We start from the raw sequence: 27,720 nt of genomic DNA on the forward strand, positions 1-27,720 counted from the left end.
AATGGAGCCACATGGGTCCCTAAGGCCACGTATATCTGTTAAACAGCAACATGCTGCATTTGTGAATTTGTCCTACGCTTTTCTGCCAGACAACATCTTTTCCCTACTGAAACATTTACGGCAGATGTTTCTCCACCAGGACTTTTTGCACAGTTTATTTCACACAAGCTCAGGTTCACCAGTTCTGTCAATGGTGAACGTGTCAAGTAGAGGTGTTTTCATTATCTTCATTCTCTAAAGAATAAGATCCCCGTGCTGACCTTGTAGCAAATGTGTTGCTAGAAAATATACACAACAGTTAATCTAAAATATATCTGGTTTTATATAACACAGTTCAGATTTGTGCTGTGGGAGTTCCCTGAGGGGTATTCAATAGGTGCGAAGAGACTGATACTAATTGGCATGGGTCAAAAGGTTTCCAAAAAGAGGAAAAGTCAACAAAAATGTTACTTTTGTTTTCAGTATTTGTCCTGTGTCTGATGGCCAGGATAAGCATTTATGAAACTAAAATAGGAAATGCCCTTGGCTTGGAAGATAATAGATTGCTATGCATGAATTCGGGATAACTGCAGTCTTGAAAAACAACAAATTCTAATTTGGGCTATCCTTAGGGAATTTCTGATCATGTGTGTTTTGGATTGCCATGGTGTGAGTGGTCTTTTTATTAAAGACCAGCTTATTAAAGTTCAAATATTCCCAGAACAGTTCAGTCTTGCTTCATTTATAAGGAAGTTGAAGCTCAGCATTTCAGTCTTGCTGTATCCACAAGCAAAAATCTCTCACAGCGTGCCTGAAAGTATTGCTCTGACCGATACCTGTGACTCCATTCTTTGATATAAACCTCAGCAAAATCAGTACGAGCTCTCATTTCAACATGCTTTAGATCTGACCATCTCACTCTCAGAACACAACTGAAGATTTTTTTATTTCCTCATTTTGCTCCACCCGACCCATGCTTTGGAGGACAACTCAGTTCTGAGATGTGAAGTTTTAAATCTATCTCAGCTCTAGAATTTCTTTCACTGGGATGCAACGCACGCTTTGCATTTTCATAGAATAATGTTCAGTACTGTGTCTATAAAATAATATGCACTTCACAATAGACCTGCAAATCTTCACTATTAGGAAGCTTGTCCTAACTTACCCTTTTGATTTTTAGTTCTCCTACAGATTTTGCATGACCTGTTCCATTTCACCTATCATTCATCAAGCACTTCTACAAGCATCTACCCTTTATCATTTTGGTCGCTTGTTTACACTCTCAGATGAAGACTAGAGCAAAGATAAGTTTTCCTTGAATATTCTGAGAAACATTTTCTCTCCTTTATGTGATCAGCAATTGACTCCACACGAGCAGTTTCAAGTTCAGTTCAGTAGGAAAGGTTTGCTATTTTGGCAGAACTACTTTACTATGTCTAGCGGTCCCAAAGTTAGCTAACGGTGGTGACCTTACGGGCGGGTCTGGTTGGGCCAGCCCAGCCGTATTTACATCAGCCTCTCCGAAGAGGGTGCTTGGCACTAAGTCTGCACGACCTTCTCAGCAAGCTCTGTTCAAACCCCAAACTCACAAATTAACAACAGATTCGATAGGTTACAGGCCATTCAGATAGAGGAAAGGATGACTGAATCTGATTATGAAACCATTTACGAGACTTGCAATAGGTAGCATAGCATAATTTCTTATTGGAAGAGGTCCCTTTTGGACATAACTGTCATTTTACTCAAGTAATTATAATTATGCTTAATACAAAAAAAAAAAAAGAAAAAACAGACTGTTCAATACAGCTGACACTGACAATATTTGTGCAAAGCATGACTGTTTCACAAATATAATCTGAGTTCAAGTGATTCCAGGACCAAATTGAATACCTGGCAATCAGACCTCCATAAATTATCATTTTAAATGGTGCATTTTTTTTCAGCTTCAGTGAGACACGAACTATTCTAGTTCACTTTTGCTTCTCTATCAGTCTCCACATATGCCCTTTTGCCTTTAACTGTAGCTGTTCCATGTCTCTGCTGTGCCTTTCAAACAGGCTTTTACTGCGTCTTCACCTTCAAGCTGAAAAATTAAGTTTGGGGTTTTTTTTCAGAAAAATAAACTTCATGGGCAAAATTGTTAACACAAGCTGGGTCGTTGACCTTTTTTTGATAGTGCAATTGTAGCCACAGAGTACAAAAACAATACTTCAGAGGCTTTCTTTACTCATCTCTGACACCAGCTCACCCCCTTCACACACATGCATCTACATGAAAGCACTTCTGAGTGCAAAACTCAGCCTCTGACAACCAGGATAGGATAAGTCCTTTCTAGAACAAGAGATCTGACCCATGAGCGTCATCAAGTTGCACTGGGTAGAGGATTACACTTCCCACCTGCCCTCCTGGCTGGTGAAACAGTCAAGTGTTTCCACTCTCCTGTTGTCTCATTCTACTGCTCTGTGTATTAATACATTTAAATTAAAACAAATCAGCCACGAGCCGTGGTTAACTTATATCATTACACGTTCAGATCTGTTGCCTCTGCACCAAGGGTGATGACCTCCCACTGAGTAATGGGGAGACATGCTAACCTTTGAAGTTTCACCAAAATGAGTCACTGGCACTTGTGAGAAGAGCCCCGAATGACACACCACACTGTTGGGGTGCGCGGTGAGGGGCAATTACTGGATGTTTTCATCATCTCTGCACTTTGTCACGACTCTACGGTTTGTTTCACTTGCAACTCCTCCTTTTAATTCTCTGCTAAGTCATTCTGCACCACTTGTGCCCTTTTACTGTAAACCTAACTGACAAAGCTCTGTCCCTTGCCCTGCAGGAACATACTGCCATGATAGATACTAGGAAAAATCAAAGTAATTTGAATGTCTTTCCTACAGAGAAATCTCTTCTGGAGGAGCCGCTCCCCATGACATATTCTGTACGAGAAGTGAAGGAGAGAACGTAGATTCAATCACCATATGCTACAAGAAGCCACCCACAGATAGCACATAATCTGAAGATATAGCCCCTAAGTTTAGACCTAATGGGTGCCTTTGAACAAATGGATCTTTCCTCATAATGTTACCCCTGCTCATCTGAAATGGAAACAGCCAAGAAAAGCAGCTGGATGCCAGCTGCCCACAGTACATTTCACATGAAACTTGTAAAAAAAATCAGTCACAAGGCAGTGAACAGCAGACTGCTACCTACAGACAGCTCTAACAAGCACTTTGGGTTCTTATTATTTTATTGTAGCATTTTCATGGCTATTATTTTACTAGACTGGACTCACTTAATATAAGGATAATTTATCTTGTGAGTGGATGATCAGATTATCTACCTGACAGCTGCAGACAAAGGCGATGTGAAAAGGGAAAGAGCCTCCCTCTGCACCCAGATCCACCTGCGAATGGATCTGCAGGTGATTCATTTGCAATCTCTGTGGCCACAGACAACAGATCTTATAGGAAGGGTAGCATTAATATTAATTTAATTATTTAATAATTTAGAGGAGAGAAAATTTCTTACCTCTTCCCTTATGAGTACAAACTCTATTCTGAGCTCAGAGGCTGGTGTGCAGACCACCATCAGGCTCACAGTTACACTTGCCAAAAATTACGTCCCATGCAACCAAGAGGTCATAAAATCAGAGTTTTCAAATAATCCCTCAAGACGCAGAGCCCTGAAGCAGTGAGCCTTTTGTCCTTGCAAGAACAGCAACAAATGGAAATTCCTCGGGGTGTGAAAAAAGTCTGAAGTAAGCTTTGCAAATGAAAACACATGGCACGGTCCTTTTCCCCCATGCAGTGAGCACGCATGTAGGGAACAACTTGGTCCAGTTTGGAACATACTGGCCATTGAAACACAGTTTCTTCTAAAGACACAGCTGAGTTAAAAGAGTAGACCTCAATTAAAACAGACGGGTGAGCACAGAACAATGTCAAAATGGCTACATACACTCATCAGAACCAACTGTGAGACAAGTAGTCCTAAAACAATGGAATCTTTCAAAAAAACCCCACAAATTAAGTTAAACACAGCTTTTGCAACCAGCTTGTGCGTTAGCCCTCTTATTCCTTTTACTGACAAAGAACATTGAAGGTCATTACAGCAAAGAGCTCCAGGCAAATTTCTCAACGAAGTTCACAACCCCTCATGAAGACAATTCGCTTCCATAAATTATTGGGTGATAACTAGTACGAACATTGAAAAGACTTGGGCAGTACCCAGTGGAAAAAAAAAAAAATCTGCTTTGAACTATCCAAAAATACGAGCAAGCCATGTAGAAATAATTAATCATATACAACCCATTACAATTAAAAGTGTATTCTTAAATAGCTTCTTGATTGAGAACAAATGCCTCATTAATCTGGAACATATCGATTTAGGAACACAAGAAATGTCAAACAGAGAATGATGACCGACATGACATGGGACTCCACATGCTGCATGTGCTTCATCTCAAAGGCTCACAGAAAACAGTCAATGCAAAGGTCACTGAACATGGTGAGTTGGGAAAAAAAACCACTGACTTTTGATTTCTTTAAAGTCAAATTATTTCACTGTAGACCACTAAACATTATTGGAGTTCTAAAGTGGCCACATTACCATCCCATCTGCTATTGTTTCCAGACATGCCTTCTACCCTAGTTTTTTCTCTGGTAATGTTTCTACTGGTATTATGGCTTTTTTAAAAAAATGTATTGTTGCAGCTGAATCTTACTATATGTCCACATACCACTTTCTAGGCAAATGTGAGTTTGCTCTGCCCATGATACGAGTTAATTAAGAGGGGTGCAACCACACTGGAACAACTCCAAACCTGATCCAATACATCTTACCTCCAAGCAGGGTTTACTGTCCTGGGCTTGGTACCATGTCATTCAGTTGGCAAGTACGTTGTTCAACACAAAGGCAAGCTCTTGGAAAGCTCCTTTCTGGATTGAAACGTATGCTTTAAAAAGGCTTCCCCATTCCATTTTATAAAACTTCATTGCTGATTTTCAAAGGCCATACTCTAACATAAAAATCTTCCCCTGTTACAACACTGTAGTTTAGAGACGACATTTTCACTTCAATAATATTTTGCAATAGAATCTCTGGTGCAAGTAACATAAGAGCATTTTTCCTTACAGATTTAATTTTGTTGGTAGATTTCATGCAGGGAATCAGAACTGGCCATCGTGGAAAAAACAATCTTTTCAGCTCTTAACGAAACTACCACCAGCAGGACTTGGTAGCAGAGCTGCATCAGCAGACCCCTTTCAGCTGTGAATTTGGCCTAAAACAATTAGGCCATTTGGTCTCAACACCAGCTTGAAATGAAGAGGGTTTATTACAGCTGCTTTGCAGCTTTGAAAGTTCAGCTAGCACCTCTTCTTCCCTGTAGCCTACAGAAGGAAGGCCCTAAAGTGTCCATTGGTGGCTTGCCCTGCCACCATGTATATGCAGACATTTTCCTTCCACGGCAAGATGTTGCCTTTGACAAAAAAAATGCAGATTCATGTCATATTTCCAGTTTCTCGAAAGACAGGGAACTTTCTGTAAAAGCCAAAAGATTTTGGGTTTTGCTAGAAAGTTGTTTCCTGGTTCAGAAATAAGTCCACTGTACTAACATTGTCCCTCTGGCTGAAGTGCAGCAGCAGAGCAAAGGAGTTATCTGGTGAGCTGTTTATGGGAGCCGGTGATGATTTGTCTCATATCTTTCTTCTCCTCTATGTCCCAGATTGTATTTCCTACTATACAGAGTGAAGTTCAGGAGACTTGTTGGACAGGGGTTAGACCTGCTACTGTTTCAAAATGTTTTAAAATTTATTCCAATTTGATTTCTGTACAGTGTAAACTGTACAGATACTTATGCAATCATGTTTATATTGCCTGAAAAGGAAGAGGTTTATAGAAAAAAAAAAAAAAATTTTACAAGCATGGGGAGTGTCTTGCCTGCACCAGCTGTCCAATCAGAGGATAACACAATACGGCATAATTTACCTTTAATACGTAATCAACAGGACTTCAGAAACAACTATTAAAATCAAAATCTCAGTGAGAGTTAAGTGACACATATTGAAGTAATGCTTTGTCAAATAATTCTGAACAGCAAATGCATTAAAGAACATCAGAGACTTCACAGAGCTATTCCATGAACAGAGAACAGCTACATTTATCAAATAAAACACTAATAGCATGTAAGTCATTCTAACCTCGCTGGATATTGCGGTAGGAAGATTTTTCTTATCACTTTTATTTTTCAGTAACATACTTAAAAATGTTTTAAAACATATTCTGAAAATACTACTATAATTAGATCATGCTGTTTATTTTACTGTAGCTCATCTAGTTGTCCCTTATGCTTTCCCAGCCTGGCAGCTCCCTTTGGGGAGAGGCTTCGCTCCCAGCTCTCGCTCACCACCATAGAGGTTGCTGTGTTTTCACTGGTGATTGGAGAAATGGGAAAAAATTGTCAAGAATACTGTATGCTGAGAAAGCTGGGTGTAGGTGAAAACATTCTCAGAAACAGTTGTGTAGTTAGATACTTTCAGGTGAAATGTGGGACCACCACAGAGGCTAGACAGCTATTAGTTTATTGATCATATCCTCGCACTCCAATCGGTACGAGGAGCCCCAGTAACCATGCGGAGGACTGCAGGGGAAAAGTGGACAATTGGGTCAGGTGTCCAGTCGGGGCTCAACGCAGGGATGTCCCTGCCTCAATTTATATATTTTTTTCTTTTTAGCAGCAGATTACACGTATCACTCCCACATGGTTACACAACAAAGGATACACCGTTGCAATAAGTAGAAGCTGGGGTCACCGTGACCTGAGGATCATCAGCGCTGGCAGGTTGTTCACTTTGTGAACTGGGACAAGATTCCGCACGCCGAGCCATGTCCTTGACTCCTCGCCAACCTTCCGAACCCTCCCCTTGCACTGGGTGCCATTGTAGAAGATATGTTTTCAGATGCAGGGTAAGAAAAGTGAGCGAAATTCTGTGACCTGTTCCATATATCTTCATCTGTAACAATCCCCTCTGTGTATTGGATCAAACTCTCTTGATCAAACTCTCACTTCTCTCCTTGCAAACAACCTCCAAACATTGTTTGTCCTCTTACAGCACTGTATGATGCCCAGTGGATAAGTTTGGTTTGGCTCCATTGGTTCATCCCCACGAGCTGATCAATTATCTGCCACATGACTCCACCAAAATCTAATAACATTTGTCACTAATTTAAATATGTAAGCATATTTTAAAAACACACTTCATTTTTACACATACAAACTTTACTAGGTTATAGTAAGTTACAGTTTAAAATAAACCCTCAGATAATCTATTACTTCAATTAAATTTAATCCTTTAATAAAACTGCAGAAAATCAGAGGCAAAGGTGAGAAGGCTGCTGAGGTAGAAGGAAGTCTACAGGGAGACGATACGCAAAGAAACTAGTAAGAAAACTTTCTCATGTACTGCCCACATGTGCCATCTGCCTGGCTATTGAATCAGGGTCTGGGGGTTTTTTTCTTCTGTTATTTGAGTTTTAATGAAACCATATTTGGCAAACTTCAGAAATGCTTTCTTCTCTGTACATAACAATGCTGGGGGTGGTCCCTGGGTGGATCCAAATTTGGTCCTGATGAATACACATCTGTGAAACCACGCAGAGTGCCCCTCAAGAAATACGTATGCCTGCCTCACCAGAAATGATCAGGCTGCAGCATTTTTAAGAGAATGGTCTGGGCTTTTCAGTTTTAGTCAGATCCTTATCATTTTGCTAACATGAATTTTATGGGGTGACACTGATTTTGTTCATATTGAACATCATTTTGCACTGAACTATCCTCTTTTGGTTGACACTGTCTCATAATTGGTCTAATCTTTATTAACGCCTTTGGTGTTCATCATGGTAGCATTAATCATGAAGGTCTCATTTGGTATTAATCTAGATGTCATATACACATTTGTAGGAATTCCATTGTAACCCAGCATTAATTAGTTTACTGTTCCTGCCAATTCTGATTGAAAATTCAAGCAGTACAGCACAAAAGTAATTCTGAGAATTGTTGAAGTCTTTGGTGCACTCTGCGTACTTGGTAAGAAGTTTAATGACTATTGTTATTGCTTTTATTAAAATATTTGCTTAAAATTTGTTTCAGCTGTCTCATAAACAAACATTAAAATGTTTACCATTACTTGCTTCATAGCAACGTAAGTACAATAGCTGTCAATTATCTAATGCTTAAATCACTTTGAACAGCAGTTTAAGCTAATCCAACTAACTTTATACTGAGGCAATTTAGAATTCATACCTCTTCCGAGATACCTCTGCTCTTCTCACTCCGCCTGGGGGGGTGGCCATGTGGTGGGCAGGAGCATCTTAAGCATGCGCGGTTGTGTTTGCAGTCATCGGCTGACCACGGCCTTAGGCTCCCAAATACTCAATTTAATTTTAAGACTGAGACTTCGAGCAACATTCTAGATGTCTTTCAGCAAATCAGGGTCTTAATGACTGATGGGCTGAAAATGGTATTTATAATTTCTTACCTTTTCTCCCGTTCGTAGCTTGCCCCTCCAAATATTAAACCTGAACCACAATTAACATTCTGCTTTAGCTGTCTCTGATCTATTGTTTGCTGTCAGCTTCTTATTCCTTGCACTACGCAGTTTATCATTTGATGCTCCGAATCTGCTAATAACATTTCTCAATAAATCCAGGAATAACATGTTTTTAAAAAAACTTATGGTATTGGTGTTATGGTGTCTCTCACTATCTTTTATATGAATTTCTAACAGGGATAAAGGAGAAGATTTCAGTTTTCTAATTAGTTTTCTTTCATAATGCCATTGTATCAGTAACAAAGCCTAGATGGCACATTATGACAGCATCACAGTAGAGTAAGGGAAGACATATCCATGGAGTAGGAATCAGGAAAAATAGATCTCAGTTACAGACTACTTCTAAGCTATGATTCATTCACCCATACAGCCCTTTCCCATGTCACAGATTTTGCCATCTAAAATGAAGAAGAAATTATGTTGAACTTGTGGAGCTTCCATGCATCAGAGTAGATGATCAAGCTTCTGCACCTAACAGAGTCCATAAAATTCAAGTGCAAGCTCATGTGGCACCTTGAAAGAAGCATGTGCCGCCTATGTTTTAATAATGCTTCTAAGAAGTCACCCAGGCTTAAATAAACCACAGTATTTCACACATAGTCCCACTCAGCATAATAAAACTCGGCACTGCATAGAGACCACAGTCCAGATTCTACTTTGTAACTTTAGAACTTAACTCTGTTGTCCTGAATTGTGCCATGTTCTAGTCTAGAGACACTGACAAACAGAACAGAGCTCCCTTTTCGACCTTCTGCTACATGATGCCCTTACAAATTAAGCATCTAATCCACTACAGGTTCAAACTTCAGAGCAAAACTCAGGTAAAAGCTTTACGTCTCAGAAAATACATCTAAACCAAGCTGTGCTTAGTAATCTCTCCAGCTCTGTGAATTAATGCCACTGCAATTTCAGTTATTTATAGCTATGTAATAGGGCAGGAATAATTGTCTCTTGGCTAGACAGATTCTTGGTAGCAACAAACTAAAATCACAAGAAGAAAGAATTCTATGCTCTTGACCTCCCTTATATTACTACTTGTGATAAATTATTTCTCCTACTTTCAAACACACTTACACTTTTTAAATACAGAAACTTGTACACCCAGGTTAAAAAAAATCACAACTCTGAAATAGAAAGAAAACTCATTTCTCTTCATGTATGAAAATACGCATTATGTTGGGTTGACAAATGTGTTTCTACAGCAGGCTCACAAAGAACAACCAGACTATGAGGAAGACTGATATCTGACTTAGGTAGTCACTAGAAAAATATTTAGCTACACAGTTAACCTTGACTGGACAGCAAACTTCTAGATAGCCAAACAAAAAGAAAATTTTTCCACCCTAAAACTCTTCTAATATAATTCCAGATTGTATGCATTTCATGTGACTACCAAGAAAAACGTGCTGAAAGAGAAACCTTTTCTCTTTCCTTCTGTTCAGCATTGGTTGAAAGTCCCCAGCCAGAAAGACAGTTAGAGCAGAAAAATCATGCTGTCTCGGAAAAAAAAAAAAAAAAAAAAAAAAGAAAGAAAAAAAAGAAAGAAAAATCATAGCTTAACAGGGAAGAGGCTAATGAATGCTTCAATAGCATAGCAATAAGATTTTTAGGAAGTATTGCATGAAACCATATATTAAAAAGAACAGCATTATCATAGTAATAATGTATAATTATCCCTTCACACTTATCTCACCTCAAATAGGCTTACTAAAGAAGGCAAGAACTAATACCCTCATTTTACAGCTAGCACGCCACAGAGCAAAATATCACTCTCAAAGTTGTGCCGCAGAGCACATAATGAGCTGAGGCATCCAGCACAACTTTGGCTTTACTACATCACTCTCTTGCTGTAAAAAAAAATAAATATGAGATTCTGTGCAGAAAAAAATAGTGTTTTACAGATCTCTGACTGCACAATGCATCGAAGCCTTATTACAGAATTCTGCAACCTAGACTACCTGTTTGCCACTCTTTAGTGTCCAGGGAAAAGAAACAGTTTAAAAATGGTAAGAGATGAGAAGAAACATTGCATTCAATTTCTAAAGTTGTTTCAATACTAAAATTTTATAAAAGAGCACACACGTACTCTAACACTTGTACGTTAACTTAGACTTTATGTAACAGCAATGCTGGAACCCCGTTCTTAGTGTATATTAGGATATTCAGATACATCAATCTGCATGCTTTATTTCCAAAAATGTTGCATAAAGATTTATACTTACCATATTTGTTGAAACCTTAGTAAAAATCCCAGCTAGATAAATACAAACACATACATACATACATACCTACAATACTACTGAAGTAAACGAGAGGGCTAATAATCGGCTACATTCTGTAGGATTGCAAAATGCAACCTGTTTTGCATAGGACTTTGCAATTTTGGGTACTGCACCAGGGCATAGCATTATTGTTGCAACGTCTCAGCTGAGGGATGTGGGAAAGTGCCATCCCTGGGAGCTAACGCCACATCAGAAGGCATGTGCCTCACCAGCCGCCTGGAGACCCATTAGATGGCCAGGTATGGGATCAGGTCACAGTAGACAATGGACCACAGGGTTACAGGCCTGGGGAGGGATTCTGGCAGCATCACAACCTGCAAGGAAGGGCTTGAATTACTACAAGCAAGAAAACTCTAAGACTGAAATACATTTTAAGCATGTAATCTCCCATCATGTGGCATTATTCAGGAAGCTGCTTGAGCTTGGAGGTGACAGGGCTTATTCTCTTAGTCAGAGCTGGTGCGTTAGCAGGAGATTATTGCTGTGCATGTAACAGAAAAGGAAAAGGATTGCAGCGCTTGTGACGTAGGAGAGAAAGGAGGTTACGCAGCACGAGCCAGAGAAGGGAAAAGATCTACAGGCACAATGGAAGGAGCACATGACGATCCCCGTGACTAATAATGAAAGGGCTGGCAGCCTCTCTGACAAGAAACATCAGTTGTTTAAAGTTGAAATCACAGTAATGGTACCTCAGAGCAAAAACTCACTGAACATTCATTTTGAGAGAGAAGAAAAAAAAAAGTGTTAATTGTGAAATGTATATTAGATTAGTAGCTTTGAGCTTAAGCTAAGCATTTTTGTATGTTCCTGTACAATTTGCTGTACAGGAATGATTCATTTGGATATGCAAAAGCTGCTATGTTCACTTGATAGATGGCTGAAGTCCTCAAAAGCAAGCTGGATAACCTGACTCCATTGCTTTCACTAGGGCTGAACCTCTACCATCTGTTTTTCAGAATCAATACCTGGAGACGCTTCCAAGGCATCACAATAAAATTTTGGCATTGTTACAAATGAGAAAGCACCCTCTTCAGATCTGCGTGTGTGTGCGCTGCCTTTTGGGTAGACTTGAGATTCTAAATCTTTCATCCCTCTTACAGCAACAAGAAGGAACTACTGTGCACTTAAGGCAACCAGTGGGGATAGGGAAGGCATTTAATAAGGTTCACTGCAGTTTCAACACCCAATTTATACTTTTCCAAACAAGATAAAAAGTAGTAAGGTTGCAAATCCCTCTAGTTAAGACTATTACATCACTGTATGCATATAAGAGTAAGCAGCTGGTAATTCAAGTCACTGATTTACATTTACCGGACGTATGAAAGGCTAGAATTTTTTTCTAAAAAAATAAATATATGAAGTAGCAAGGGTTTGGGGCATATAGGCTCTTCTCATAGTCATTCCAAGTGCTTTTTTGTCATCTTGTCAGGTGGAAATCAACTAAAAAACGGTTATTATTCTTTTTTATTGGAAAAGGCAGCAACAGCAGCACCATGCCTGTTTCTTCTCTGGGGATCTTCCCACATATTTTCTATCTCTGATATTTGGTCTTTGGCTTTTGCACCGATCTTTCCTTGTAGTTCTGCTACATTCTCTGCTTTATGTTCTTCTGGGCCCAGTAAGCATTATGACATCCAGCCTTATCTTTTTTAAGGACCTGCAGAGTTTTTAATACTGTAGGTGGGTTCCAAAACTTCATTATTGCTTCTTTACTGCACTACACTTATAAACCCAGATCATTAGCTAGATGGAAATCTGTTACCAAAAACTGTTTGACCTTTTGCCCTATATACTTCCATGCTCTGCTGCCTCCCTCTTCCAGAGATGCATTAACCCTACTGTGCTCTGAGACTGCTCTTGGTAGTTTCTCTGTACATCTGAGCTTTTATTGTTCTAGAGTTGAAATACTAGCATAATGCCACTTACTGCCTGGCTCCTGACCAGCTGGTTTTTCTTGGATGCCATGTCTAACCAGTCCACCCTAGTGTTATTTTGGAGACTGTAAAGAAAAAGGTAGAGGGGCAGGACAGCAGGGCACCATAAGCACAAACAGGAGAAAGTATGGAAGAGATACCTAACAGAGAAACTTCAGCTACTGTAATTACCAGAGCCTCAATTTAACTGTGCTACACTGATTTTTGCAAAACGAGCTTCTTATCTATTAAAGATGAAGCTGAGAGCTTCAGTACGTTGTCCTAGTTCCTTGCTAAGGCTATCTCCAGAGATGCAGCCTTCCTGGTGACTTTAACAGCATCATTCCATCAGAGTTTCTTTAAACCTTGGATATTTCATTTCATGTTACCTCCATTATCAAGTTGCTTTGTTCAGCAGCTTTGAAACATTATATAACACCAATCTCTCTTGAATACAAAATATTGCTATTAATCCTTTTGCAACCATGAATCCAGGTTATATCATTTCTTCTGTAGACTTTCGCTAAAGTTGATAGAAAATGCAGCAAAGGTCTTTTCCTGATTTAAATTTTAGAACTTGTTCCAAATGTAAAACTACTCTATAGGCCTTTAGGCAGAATATCAACTGAGGCAGACACATTTAAGCAAAACATTGGATGCACTGAAACTGATAAGATGCTGATACAGTCTTCTAGGCATTTTCAAATGTGTAGACTCTAAATCATTATAGAATTTAGACATGCATCAAAAATGTAAGGCTCAACTTCTTTGTGATGAGGATCTTGGGGGTTTTATGTCATGGTATTTTACAGATTCTAACTTCACCATTGTATCTCTTCTCACAAACTACTCGGAAGTTACTCAGGTAGGAAAAATATACATTCGGCCTAGCTGTCTCTAACACATGAAATACATGTTAAGCGTTTGTGAAATATTGTGAAATATATTGAGAAAGTTTGTAACTACACTCTCTGCATTCACATTAAGAAGCATCATAATCTAAGCAATTAAACCAGTAATGATAAAATAAATTATATTCTTACTGACGCTGTGCATCTAAAAACTGCTAAATGAGAAGTGACGACTCAGTGGGCAAAGCTGCTAGAAGAATTTCAAGTTCTGTGGATAAAAAAAAATAATAACGTCTTATCTTTCTCTGTGCATTGAGTTTAATTCAGATCCCTGTTCAGGTCTGAATAAACTCAGCGGGCATTCTCCATTTATCTTCAGTGAGCTACAGATCAACCCCAGGAATCATGTTACAGGCAAAGAAGAGATACTATTGTACTGCCATTGCCTCTGCTGATGCAACAGGGTCCTGCAACTGAATAAGCTTCATTTCTGAAATTTCATAGACTGAGAGATAGATCAACTGCAATACTTCTAATTTAATAACTGAGAAAAATGAAAACCAGAAAAGACCATTCTTGACATGGAAAACAAAGTGCTACCACTTTTTTTTTTAATTATTATTTATCTTTATTTCAAGGGACGTACTGTGTGAAAACAAACCCAAACTTCCGAAGTTTAACAATACAAGGGCTGTAAACATTAAGAAGGTTTACACTGATTTTGGTTTTGTTTCTGTCATGGAGCTTAACCAATATTTTATTAGTTGTCCAACAGAACTGACAATCACTGTTTGCCAGCAGCTCTAGTTGTTTTCACTTTCACCATCTATACATACAATAAAAACAACACGAGCCAGTGTGGGATAAGCAGGTATGGGTTACATAAGCAGTTACAGGGTGAAAATGCAATTTTTAGGTGACAGAACATTATTATGATTTCTCTTTGATTAGCCTTTCTTCTTTTCTGGACAATGGCTTGGCTGGGTCCTTCATCACAGAGACTGAGGCTCCATTCAAAAGATTTGATGGAGATACCTGAATTCAAAGTCTTTTCCTAATACTCAGTGGTTTTAATCTTACCAAATTGGCTAAAGATTTTCAGGGTGTCCTTAAAAAATTCAAGTATCATCCTCAAGGCTCTTTATACTAACAAGTTGTGGAAAAAGACAAGTTTGAAGGTGCTGCAAGCCCAGAAGGGACCGCGCCGTGGCAGTTTTGATACATGTAAAGTTTCTGCAAGTTAGAAGCTCAGTGTCTGTTACAAAGCTATGCTAGTGGACATCCAAAATTTGGCATTAGCAGCACTGATGGAGCTGTTTGACTGCTGGGTGTTTACCGTACACCATCCCAGAGCAGCACCTGTGGAAAAGAGCAGAAATAAACATCAGAGCCTCAGCAGAACATTGGATACATCCTTCGTTCCAAATATGATTTTGCTGATGACCAAAATAAGCTCTCTCCCCAAAAGCAAAGAGATGTTGCATCCTCAATTTTTGTTGACCTGGAGAGAATGCTACCAAGGTAAACATGTCAATCACTTGAAACCTTGTTTCATCAACTGTGGCTGTGAAAAAGCTGAATAACTGCCTTGGGTCAGCTCATACAGTGACCTCTGTCTTCCATATACTAATGGTAAGACAAATATCTCTGGATGACAGCAAGGCAACTGAGGACAGTCTGATGACTTCCAGTGAATAGGCACGCAATCCTGCAGTCATCAATGAATGAAGACTTCTGGATGGTTCCTCCCTGAGCTGGGGTCTCACTCTGCGGAAGTTAAGCTGGTGACCTTCAGTTCTCTAGCGAAGGTGCATTCCTTTGTCATGCTCTGGGACGCATTGCCAAGGACAGAAATATGAATAGGCCAGATGCAAGTATAGACCCTTGTTTGATTCTACTGGGAGAAAAAAAAAAAGTACTCTAAAATGGAGAATTATGGGCTTCTATGTCATTATGAAAGGAATAGATGAGGTTATAGAGTCTATCAGAACAGCCTGGATTGCTGAGGACTTGCAGATCACCGAGTCTTGAACAAGAAAATTGAAAAGTTTAGTCTAATTAGTAACACTTAAAGTATGAATTCTGATTCCAAGAAATACTAAGATGCTGATTGACAGAAGCTGAGGACATACTGGGAGAAATAGTAATGTATGTTTTCCCTCTTACAGTAACCCTTAAACATGCACTAATAGCCACTCCAAGCCAAAATACTGGACTAAGATGAATCTTTTATCCTAGATCTAGTAGAGAATTCTTCCTAACCTCTCTGTTTTTCCTAGGTTTGCTAGTCCAAGCATAATTATCTAAGGGTTACCACACACAGTCCAGAAACTGCCTGCTCATGAGACATCACTATCAGAAGGATAAACCTGAATTAATAATGTCAAGAGTATAAACTGGGGGAAGATGCCAGACAGCACTCACATAATGGACAATCACATTTCTTTTTTTTTCCATGGCTATGCAATTAAAGCATCCTTAAGGTCTTCCACCACTTCTCCTTTTCCACACGTTTGGGTGAATACTGAAAGGGCAACACACAATAGCCTTCTGCTTCCACACGTAAGTATGCTAGCAGCTATCTCACCATCCTCGTGGACATATTTTCTTGTAGCATTATTATATGTAAGATTTCCATTTGATCACATTAATCCTTGCATGAAGGAGATGAGAGGTGGATGACTAAAGACCTTATTCAATTGCCAAGATCAACTTCTTTTTCAGATAAAAAAATGCTACTCCAAGATCTGTCAAAGGAGTTAAAGCTAGTAATGGTGGGACCCTATACAGAGATCTTTGGAGAAATGTATTTGGTGTTGTATGTATTAGTACAGGAATGCATGTCCTCAGCCTTGCCTTTCTACTATGCATCTTGCGTTTCCCAAAGGTGTAATGTAACACAAGGATTTAGAATGTTCCTGCTTCTTGTAAAGTTTTAACACGTGAGCTGTGCTAGTCAGAGTCTGTTTAATCTCTTCAGAATTTTAATCGGCCCATCTTGATGTCTGTTTTTAATATAGCTGATCAGTCTTTTGGATAAGGCAAGTGAGGCATCTTTAAGATGCACTGGCTTGAGACAGAATAGAAACTGTGTTCAATGTCAGGCATGGGGGCTTCCCTCTGATAGCAAGGAGACAGGATAACCTGGGCAGTGGCAGGGCCCTGCCACACAGAATTATACAGAATGGTTGAGGCTGGAAGGGGCGTCTGGAAGTCATCTGGTCCAACCCCTCCTCTCACACAGGGCCGTCTAGAGCCTGCTGCCCAGGACCGTGTCCAGAAGACTTTTTAATATCTCCAAGGATGGAGATTCTACAACTTCTACGGGCAACTTGTACCAGTGCAATGTCACCCTCACAGTAAAAAAGCTTCTCCTTTTCAGATGGAGCCTCCTGTGTTTCAGTTTGTGCCCATTGCCTCTTGTCCTGCTATTGGGCACCACTGAAAAGAGCACGACTCTGTCTTCTTTACACCCTCCTTTCAGATAATTAAATACATTGACAAGGTGCCCCTGAGCCTTCTCTTCTCTAAGCTGAACAGTCCCAGCCCTCTCAGCCTTTCCTCACAGGAGAGGGCTCCAGCCCCATAAATCCTCTTAGTGGCCCTTTGATGGACTCTCTTCAGTATACCCATCTTTCACTTGCACTGGGGAGCCCAAAACTGGACTCAGCACTCCAAGTGTGGCTTTGCCAGGGCTGAGCAGAGGGGAAGGGTCACTTCCCTCGACCTGCTGGCAACATTCCTCCTAATGCAGCCCAGGGTGCCCTTAGCCCCCACTCTCCAGCCCCTGAATGCAGCAGGCAGAACTGGGGGCAGCAGCTGGACTGATTGGCAACCCCTGAGGCAGTGAGGGGCTGGATTGGGGCCAGAGCCCGGCTGGGGGGTCCTGCCAGGAGCAAACGGAGACTGGACTAGGGACAAGACTGGAAACAGGTACAGGTACACAGAGGTGGAATGGGGCTCCCAGGCCCATGGGGAGAGGGTGGGTGCCCCATGTGAAGACGCTTAAGGCCTCTTGATGCCCTCAGGGTTTCTTTAAGGAAGGCCAGAACAGCAGGTTTGTACTCATTTTCATGAGTGAAACTACAATTTTGGATTCCCATACATATGAGGTAAAATATAAAATGGATGTTATACATTTTTCTATTCCCTACTGTAGATAGTGGTGAGATCCCTATTGAAGACGCTCAGTCATGAAGAGGCTGCCAGAGTAAGTAGGTCCATCAGCCAGACAAGAAACAATCAAACTCTTCACTCACCAGTGTGCAAATTAGTTGCTATGGTTCAACTGCCTCTTCACCCTAATGTGCCATTGAGTAGGTAACCCTGGGAAAAAGAGTCACCCTTCCAGGAAAATTTTCATAATTTGTTTACTCTCTTAGGATGAACAGTCTTCAAAGTACACAAAAAACATGAGGCAGCATGAAAAAATATCAGCCACAGCTAGACTACATATTCTGCTGAATAGGAAACCTTAACCTGTAGGCTTCGCAGCACCTATCAGTGTGTTGATACCGCACAACAAATGGGAAATAAGTATTTGCCCCTACCACCTGCACAGCATGGCTCACTACCCCACTGCCTGGGAAGCATGAAGGTACTTCTGGCCTTTTGCTGCTGACCTTATTATAATCCTCCATTTTCTAAGTTTTCACCTCTAATCCTGATAAATGAGATCTTACTGGGTGCCTCCAATAAGTCTAGTAAGAGCTATGGCTAATCAGGGCAAAAGTAACCTGTAAACACTAAAAATATCTCTCTATTTTTTTTCTTTTCTCTTTTTTTTTTTTAAAAGAAAAAAATGAGATTGCATTTTCCCCTAGTATACAGGGTACTTGCTAGATATTTTATGCGTCAGGCTTACTTGAGGTATTTTGCTATGACCTTGGCTTCCGATAGAATCTTTCAAACAGTGGCAAATCCTTTTATTTTTTTTTGTCTGAAGATTTTCTTATTTTCACCCATATTGATAATGCCAGTGAACAAATGGCAGGCAGCTATAAGAAGAACAGCAAATGCCAATGCTTGTGGAGATCTAGAAAAGGTACACTTGTGATTAAAGTATGAACCAGGACTTTCCATACCAGGAAGGTGTGACTGGAAGTATCTAGGCGAAAGCAGACATTCTTCTCCTGAGAATTCAGTGTGAAACATATGGAAAGTGATATACCAGGCTGAATTTTGAAATACCTATACTGAAGACATCTACAGAATAATGTGAGAACCAACCAGCTGCTGTTTAATTTATACTGTGCAGCAGATAACCAGTATCACCTGGCTACAACAGGGAAATAAAATGTTAATAAAACTCACTACAGCAAAATATTACAAGAAGGAAGCGTTCCTACGCTCCTCTATCATTGTAAATCTTGGTTATTTCAGCCCCTTTGCTTAATTGGAGATTTCACTACTGCTTTTATCAAAATACACAGGTTTGAACCAGTTCTAGAAATGAAAGTCTAACACAATGTGAACTGAAATAAACAGCAACCTGGCCCAATAGCAGTTACAGTAACTTGCCCACAGTCATAATGAGTTTCAGGAGACTATCTGAATACATACAAGTAACTTAAACTTAATAACTTTCTCAGTTACTTGAAGACTTAACAATTTTGAGAGAAATGTGTGAACACGTTAGAATTCCTCACTCTTAGTTGAATCAGTGGGCTGCACAGACCCTGGAAAACAGGTATGAAACACAGCATGAAATATTTTTTACATCTATTTGTTGAAAAAGTAATGCTTTTAAGAATCCCCATGGAAAGTAATTTTCTGGCATCCAGAACCATCAGACATCATATCTCTTTGCTTATGAGGGTATTTTCATACCAAGCTTTCACATTTGCTGTGGTTCATTGCATCCAATCCGGCAATTCTTATTGACTTCTAAGGGCTCTGGAGAAAACGATCAGTGACCTAATGTTTTCTACCTCTTCTGTTTAAGTTTCTTTGAAGTCAGAAACAGATTTTTCAGTAGAACATCTTTCCTCCTTATACGTTCATTATATTCAAGCCAATAATACTTTACATTGAAAACATATACAGCTGAGATACTTTGAGAAGCTCTGGCACTCTGTTAACACAAACCTTCAGTTTCATTAAAGACCTTATTAAAACCTACACTGATTTCTCAATGCTGAATGCTAAGCTGCCTCTACAAGGCAGAGTTCTCAGGTCTATTCTAGAAAATGTGCTTCTGTAAATAGAAGATGACTGATTATTTTCCAGTTATTCTGAAACTTAGAGCACTACTAATTTCTGCAGACCTTCAACAAACTCAACAAAACAGAGCGGTTTTTGTTTCTATCACTAAGGAGCCTATGTTGTCAACAGCAGGATAACTCTGGGAAGAAGGTTCGACGGTCTCTGTTTTAGATATATACTGACAACAAAGATCATGGTCTTACACTTACAAACTACTGATAATCTGAAATAAAGCAGACCAGCATTAGATAGCATTTGACCAGTGAATTCATATGACACATGCCACGGTGCTCTCTACATAAACTGAACTGATATGCTCTGAGGATACAATTACACTTACGATCCTAAAATACATAACCTTGGAGAGAGTTCCTATGAAGGAAAACAAGAAGAATGAGTAATTAACAATTCCACTGGGAAAACGATCCCACTTTAGGTTACAGTCCCCACAAAATATTCTTACAACCAGCTTTAGCATGCAAGTCAGAAACAAGTCTAAAAAGTACTTTTTTTTAACAGATATTTATTTTCTAATGACAAGCACTAGTACTATGTTGCTTCGCAAAATCAGAATGTATTTATAGAACTGTGAAGCACAAGTGTCTTTCTTTGGTCCCAGGATTTGGGTTTTGTTTTAAATTGCTTATTGCTCAGTCTCAAGATTCCATTCAGACATATGGAATTGGAGAATTCATTTTTGTTTGGTCTCTAGTATGTACAGGTGTGCTTTGAACCAGCCACAAGAAGAGAGAGCTAGAAGAGCCACATGGGTGGCTAAATGAAGTGGTCTTGGGTTTGACCAAGAGTTTCTTTTGCTGGAAACAGGGAAGAGGAGATGTCACTCTTGTATCCCATTCTGCAGCAGGCGACATGCAATTATTTAAAATCCTTTGTGGAAAGCCCGTGCACAGTGACTTTTTGGATGAAAACTGCCCTAGGACTAAGCAGCACAGGACTCATCGCATCCAGACTCACAGTCATATCTCAAAGGCCTTACTCAGCCACTTTCTGTCAGCCGTAGTTGAAGCCTAGGACCTGAGGATCCCTTTCTCTCCTTCTGCCCACCCCAGCAAGCAGCTGTCTCTAACTGGGTACTGACTTGAGATACATGATACAGCTCACGCATCTCTCAACAGCAGCAGTTTTGGGAAAGAAGTTAGTATCTCCATAGCCAACAGAAGCTGCAAATCTGCTGAAGTCAACCCAGGTGTGCCTGCCTAGTAACAGCAAGAGTACGTGGCATTTCTACTGGGGGCTCTCAAGTCACTCTATATGAACGAAACTACTTTTCCAACACACCAACTATATATATGCTGAACTCTTTTCATATTATACTGAATTTCCTGATCCACACAGAATTCTGATATAGGTAACAATTAATGGAACATAACATTAAAATCCAGTTTATGCTACCGTACATATCAGAGTTTGGAAAGCTTCCATCTTGGTTTCCAGCAAATTTCTCTCCTAACATTTGCACAGCAATATTTTTTTCCATCCATGAACTGTCTCTCAGAATTTTCTGCTTCTTCACTCTTTTCTATTGAGAAGTACATCTAAAATACTTAATCCAGATTTGTTCCTTGTCAAATTTAAATCTTAGTTTTCAACTGGTGACAGATTTAAAAATGCTGATTTTTTTTTCTCACACTAAGGCCAAATAAATCGCTCCTTCAATATGGTTGTTCAGACTCAAAGTGTTTTTCAAAAACTTGAGGCAGTCTTTAGCAGGATTAAAAAACTATAACAGGATAACTCCTCAGAAATCAATAAACAAACATCTAATAATGTAATGCACACCACTCAACTTTTCTATAGCAGGTGAAACATTTCTCAGTAATTGAATTTACCTCAGATCCTTTAGGAATGTTGATGATCCACATAGCTGCCTGGAATTAAAAATTGGAATATGATTCTAAGTAATTTTATTTAATACACAATAGAAATTTATCACCAAAGGACTTGTGTCAAGGGTTCTTCAGCATCCTATCTAAAAGGATTGTGATGAATTTTCACTTGATTCAGCAGTTGCCTATATTTTTATTACTAAAGCCTCCAGAATACCTGGTAAAAGCATCACTGACATGATGAAGTATCACACGGGGAAAGTGGTGCTGCATACTAAAAGAAACACAGACTGAGGTACGTCCCCAGTGGAAAAATCTCAGGCCAATTCTCTGCTGACCTACCACTGCTTTCACTGCACTTGAACATGAAACTGAAAAGGAGAAGCCTGCTCTTTAATTCCAGGCCTTACAAGTGGCTCGGAGGTGAAAAGAAAGTGAAATGCTGTATTAATAGCATCTCTCTTATGAGGAAAGACTGAGACACCTGGGTCTATTTAGCCTGGAGAAGACTGAGAGGGGATCAAGAGGTGTCAAGAGGATGGAGCCAGATGCTTTTCAGTGGTGCCCAGAGACAGGACAAGGGGCAATGGACACAAACTGGAACTCAGGAAATTCCATCTCAACACGAGGAAAAACGTCTTTCCTTTGAGGGTGGCAGAGCACTGTCACAGGCTGCCCAGAGAGGTGGGGGAGTCTCCATCTCTGGAGACATTCAAAACCCTCCCTGGATGCGTTCCTGTGCAACCTGCTCTGGGTGACCCTGCTTTGGCAGCGGGGTTAGACTAGATGATCTCCAGAGGTCCCTTCCACCCCCTACCATTCTTGTGATTCTGCAATTCTGTGACTTTGGGTTTTGACACTTCAAGGAATATTAATTTTTTTCCTATGGAGTAACTATTTTGAGACAGGAAACCATGAAATGAACCTGGTAGGATTGCACAATTAAGTACTGTCCATTGAAATAAATCTATGCCTTTGTTTCATAGAAAATGCAGTCTTACAAAAGCTCTCCTTTCACACAGCATCAGCTTTTGGCTGGCTGCTGTATAGGATATATTTTCAGAAAACTCTATTTTAGCAAAAAGGTATATTATTGTAATTACCCTGCTAACTGAAAAGAGAGGCAGCAGAGGTACCAATCAGCTGACGTAAATCACCAGAGCTGCACCAAAGGAAAGATCATGATGCCAGTCTATTAGCTATGACTTTTATCCCAGTAAGTGTATTTTGTGACTGTGTATACCTTTGGCATACACAGAGCGAGCTGTTTAAGAGAGCTGTTCTGTGAAATTTGAAATGATTTTTGCTCGAGGCAGGAGGGATAATAAACAACCACCCTTTCAGCAGCCAGAAAAAGGAAGGGGTGGACACTGCACAGTGAGGAGCAGCAGCAAACCGGTGCAGTGGCTTCCTACTGAAGATACAGTCTCAGGTTCAGCTACTTACACGGGACGCATGTGACCGCTGTATTTCAACACGAGAGTTGACCAAAACTAACAAGGAACAAAACTGAATCTGATGTTTTTAGAAATGAAGTCATGGCCTACTTTTACTTCCTGACCCCAGGCAAATGATTGACATTGGAGCAGACTGTGACCTGTTTAGACTGGTTTAGTGTGTCAACTGCCACCTGGTTTTATGTCATTGAACATGTAATGAGGCTCACTAAATAAGGCAGACCTAACCTAGAAAACTGCATCAGTCTTCACTTATATTTTTAGGTTGATTTCTTCTCAAATAAATTTAAATACCAACCTGAGTCATTCACTGTGAAAGTCTGTACAAGCTTTCCTGTGCTATCAAGAGAGATTAAGGATTCTAGCCAGCTACATGGTGTCACTTTATTCTGGGTTGGGTTTTTTCTCTTTTTTTTTTTTTTTTACTTTTTTTTTAAACCAACGCTCTTGTTTTGGGCTGAAAACCTGCAGAGAAACAGCACGCCAGAAACAGAAGTTTCCATGTTTTCAGGAGAGAAGAAATACCAACCCAAAAAGAGAGAAGTCACTTGCCAGCCCCAGTAACTGGCCAGTGCTGCTGCTCTTCCCCAATAGCAAATTAACATTAACTCCATTTTTATTACTAGCACTGGACCCATGTGTGGAAACAGTGATCCTGCTACGTACTTTCCTAACAGCAACTGGTACCGTTGTTTGTGATAGGACTGCCCTGGCCTGCTGTATTTCTGGGTGCCCTGCTGGGATCTCAGAGAGGCATTATCTCCAAGGTACTAACCTACGTTGCCTGGGAGAAGCTGAAAGCTTGCTACCTTTTCTTCTCCACGCTCTAACACTGAATCAACCTTGTCACGTGCAGGGAGGTTTTTGGTAGCCCAGGCTGTAGGTAGGCTCTGCCCTTGCATGAAGCAGCCCATGGTGGGCAGGACTGAGCTGCAGGGAAGGATTATGGCACCCACACAAACCTCAAAGTGGGGCACAATGGTAAGACGCAAAGTCCAAAACCAAGCTTCATGCTTGGCTTGCTCTCACAGGGGTGTATTCCTACCGCCGTTCCTAGTAAGCTCATAGGAGAAGTAGGGCGTGGGTCAGCTGAAGCTTAACCCTTTTAAATTTTTTTTCCCTGACTGAACGCTTCTTTAAAAAGCATGATGATTTAGTCTCATTTTCTATGTTATTGCAGCATTGGAAGGTCTTGGATCAGACTTTTGGATGTTCAGTCGACTTCTGGATCTGCTGCAAAGCAATGGCTTTAGGCAGTGCCTATGTTTTGAAAAATATGCAGATACTTTCTGTGAGTTATTCAAACTGCAGTGCTGGGTCTAAACTCACTGACCTACTTTAACTTGCTTTTTGAGTGGCTGAGTTTCAGACTTATCTTCATTTTATCTGGATGTTAAATATTGCTTGGTTTTCAGAACTATTGAGCATGGCTCTGTCTGTAGTCAGTCTCTTCTCTAGGTAGGTGGTTTCCTGTCCTAAATTTCCATTACTAATTGTAGTTGTTCCTAATGCACACAGAAAGCACTGTCCCAAACTACAATATCACCAGTGCATACTCTCATACCCAGGAGACCTTCAGACATCTGGGGCATTATGCAGTTAAGTACTTCCACAACTGAATGTATTAAAACATGCAAAAAAAGAATAATTGCAAATTTTTTGTTTGTTTCCTTAAAATTCTAACAGTTGGCAGGCTATCAGAGCACCCAGTTAGTTTGCAGCAATGGAAACCAAGTGTATGGGGAAAGATTAGCCACCAGCAGTATCACACACGACTGGGCTGTCAAATTGCAGAGGAGAGATGCAAATCTTTGAGGGCTCCACATTCAAAGGCAGCTGCCCAGCCTCTGTCAGTTGTTGGAAAACGCGGCCCCAGTGCTCTGTTCCTGGTGGGCAGATGTTAATATTCTTGTGCTGTGCTCCCATTCACTTCCTGGGAGCTGTCTGTCGGCGTATCTGGTCTGTGAAGCACACCAACTGTTATCACAAGTTTTTCTTGCAAGGAATTTTCATGCTTCTCTGCAAACACAGTTGTGCAGACTGAAGTTTCACCAATGTGAAAAAAGAACAGCAGTTTCAGACACAGAAACTTCCCCTCTCTTCATTGGGCACATTTCACTCTCAGTCAATCACTTGGTTTGTGGAGTGACTGAGATTCCTCCCTGTATTGCCATTTCTCTAGACCCCACACATCACTCCTCACTCTTGCGGAGAGAAGGGCAGTGAAACCTTTGGTCAGAAAGCCAGTATCAGCTTGTGTACCATTTCCTGTATTTCGATAGTGTCTTACTCCAGATTTCTCTGTGGCAGCTCTAGCAGTCATCAGGTTTCCTCAGATTACCTCAACTCTGTTAAGATCTGGGCACAGCAGAGATACCGTACTAGCCTCAGTATTCAGTTTTGTCCTAGCAAGACCTAAAGACATGGTGTCAGTGGCGATTCAGCTGGCTGCGAGATTTTATCAAGTTGTCGGCAGAGAAGAGCCACCATCAGCAGAACCAATCTCCTCAAGCCCCATGCCCTGCTTTCTGATCAATCTCCAAGTGCCCCTGCGAGCTCTGGCCCCCGGAAGCGCTCTCCTGAGGGTGGCACAGTGAACCTCTCTCTCCTGCTCTCAGGATAGGAGGATTTGTGAGGAAATGGCAGCTGCAGCACATTCCCACACTGGGCACCTGCTTTATTTTTACGTCTGCATCATACCTGACCTGGTCAGGGCAACAGCATGACCCAGCCGGAGCAGCACATTGGTATGCTCGGTGCCAGAATAAGAGGGTGCGAACGGGTTTGACATGATCCGGACGAGCCCAAAATAATCTCAGCTCTTGGCAAAGCTGACAGAATTTCTATCAGGAGACTTCAGGCTAGTCAGCACTCATCATAAGACACAATAGATCTGCTGCATTTTTTAAAAATGCGTTTGAAATAAAGGTTTGGAAAGTTCTTCTTCATCTTGGGGTTGTTACTTTTTTCACCACTTTCAGGATTTAGAAAAAGACATCAGTGGATGGTGCAAGTCTTGCAAGCAAATTCCATGCATCTTCCAGCACTCTCAGATACCACCACCAGACATACTGCCTGGGCCCCTGCCCTCTGCTCCTCCTAAGCAAGGAAAAGCGCCTCACCATAGAGCTTGACAGATGTTATTTTTCCCTGCGCCTGCCAGGGCACAGGGCTGCTGGGGACATGGCCTGGGCCACCCTCTCTGGCAGGCCCCGGCAGGTCCCACCGCCTCTGTAGGGAGCAAGGGTGGCTCAGAGGCAACCCCAGCCCCCACGGCCACTGTGGAGTCAGATCACAGGCTCACAGAGTGGTAGGGGTTGGAAGAGACCTCTGGAGATCATCTAGTCCAACCCCCCTGCCAGAGCAGGGTCACCCAGAGCAGGCTGCACAGGAACACATCCAGGTGGGTTTTGAATGGCTCCAGAGACGAAGACTCCACCACCTCTCTGGGCAGCCTGTGACAGTGTTCTGCCACCCTCAAAGGAAAGACGTTTTTCCTCATGTCAAGATGGAATTTCCTGAGTTCCAGTTTCTACCCGTTGCCCCTTGTCCTGTCTCTGGGCACCACTGAAAAGAGTCTGACCCCATCCTCTTGACACCCGCCCTTTAGCTATTTATAAGTGTTGATGAGATCCCCTCTCAGTCTTTTCTTCTCCAGGCTAAACAGACCCAGGTGGCTCAGCTTTTCCTCCTAAGAGAGGTGCTCCATTCCCTTGATCATCTTTGTAGCCCTCTGCTGGACTCTCTCCAGTAGTTCCTTGTCTTGAACTAGGGAGCTCAGGATGGGCCCTGCCATGAGGGGGGGACAGGGAGAGGTCCGCCATGGTGCTGGCACCTGTGGCCTGGCCCGGCCAGGTGGGGATGGTGCCGAGGGGCCGATAGGGCCCTGCCCTCCCGAGTGCTGTGCCTGCCTGCTGGAAAGTGGTCACCTACACCAGAAACAGATTGTTGCAACAGCCCCAATTGCATGGATTTTTAAAAAAAAAAAACTGAATGGAAGAAAATACTGGAAATTTAGGGTCAGCAAGAACTCAACCAGGTGTATAACCTGTCAGCCAAGACAAACTCCGTACAGCAACAGAGCCAGCTCCTGTGCTTCAAGCTACGCCCACGTGCTTGCAGATGTAGGAGTTAATAATAAGTTTTCATCACTTAAAATTCCCCTCCTGGTAAAAGCCTTGTCAGCTCCAGTGTGTCAGCCACCAAAAGCTCCTTACAGCGTAACTGTTGCATCACGCCAGACGCCAACCCTTCCTGCGCAGCAGCCCTGATTTTTTTCTTTTTTAAATCGGGGGCTTAAACAGAGTTTCTTCAGCAAACCGCAAAGTTTTAAAAATACGCAGGTTACAAATGCATGCCCACCGCGCTCCCTCGGAGAGACGGCTTCCCAAAAGGCCAGCGTGGGGCAGGAGCTGGCCGGCTGCCAGCTCTCCCCCACAGGAAGACAGAGCCCGGTGCTGTGCCTTCCTACGGCTCTGACCCAGAAACTTCGCCTTCTGCACTGGAACCAATTGCTTGTCTACAAAAACAGATGATGGCCTGAATAAAACACAGGTGTTGCTCAAATTTTGGGGG

General features: G+C 41.2%; 1 protein-coding gene across 1 annotated transcript in view; it reads right to left on the reverse strand.

Annotated features, from left to right (window-relative positions):
• Positions 1–14,887: 14,887 nt before the first annotated feature.
• Positions 14,888–27,720, reverse strand: part of NRIP1 (nuclear receptor interacting protein 1) — a 174,637-nt gene continuing 161,804 nt past the window's right edge. Inside the window, exon 4 of the transcript XR_012588937.1 lies at positions 14,888–14,996. The gene's annotated coding sequence lies outside the window, so the exon portion shown is untranslated. The remainder of the gene's footprint in view (positions 14,997–27,720) is intronic.

The sequence above is a fragment of the Larus michahellis genome, chromosome 1, assembly GCF_964199755.1.
Source record: "Larus michahellis chromosome 1, bLarMic1.1, whole genome shotgun sequence".
NCBI lineage: Eukaryota > Metazoa > Chordata > Aves > Charadriiformes > Laridae > Larus > Larus michahellis.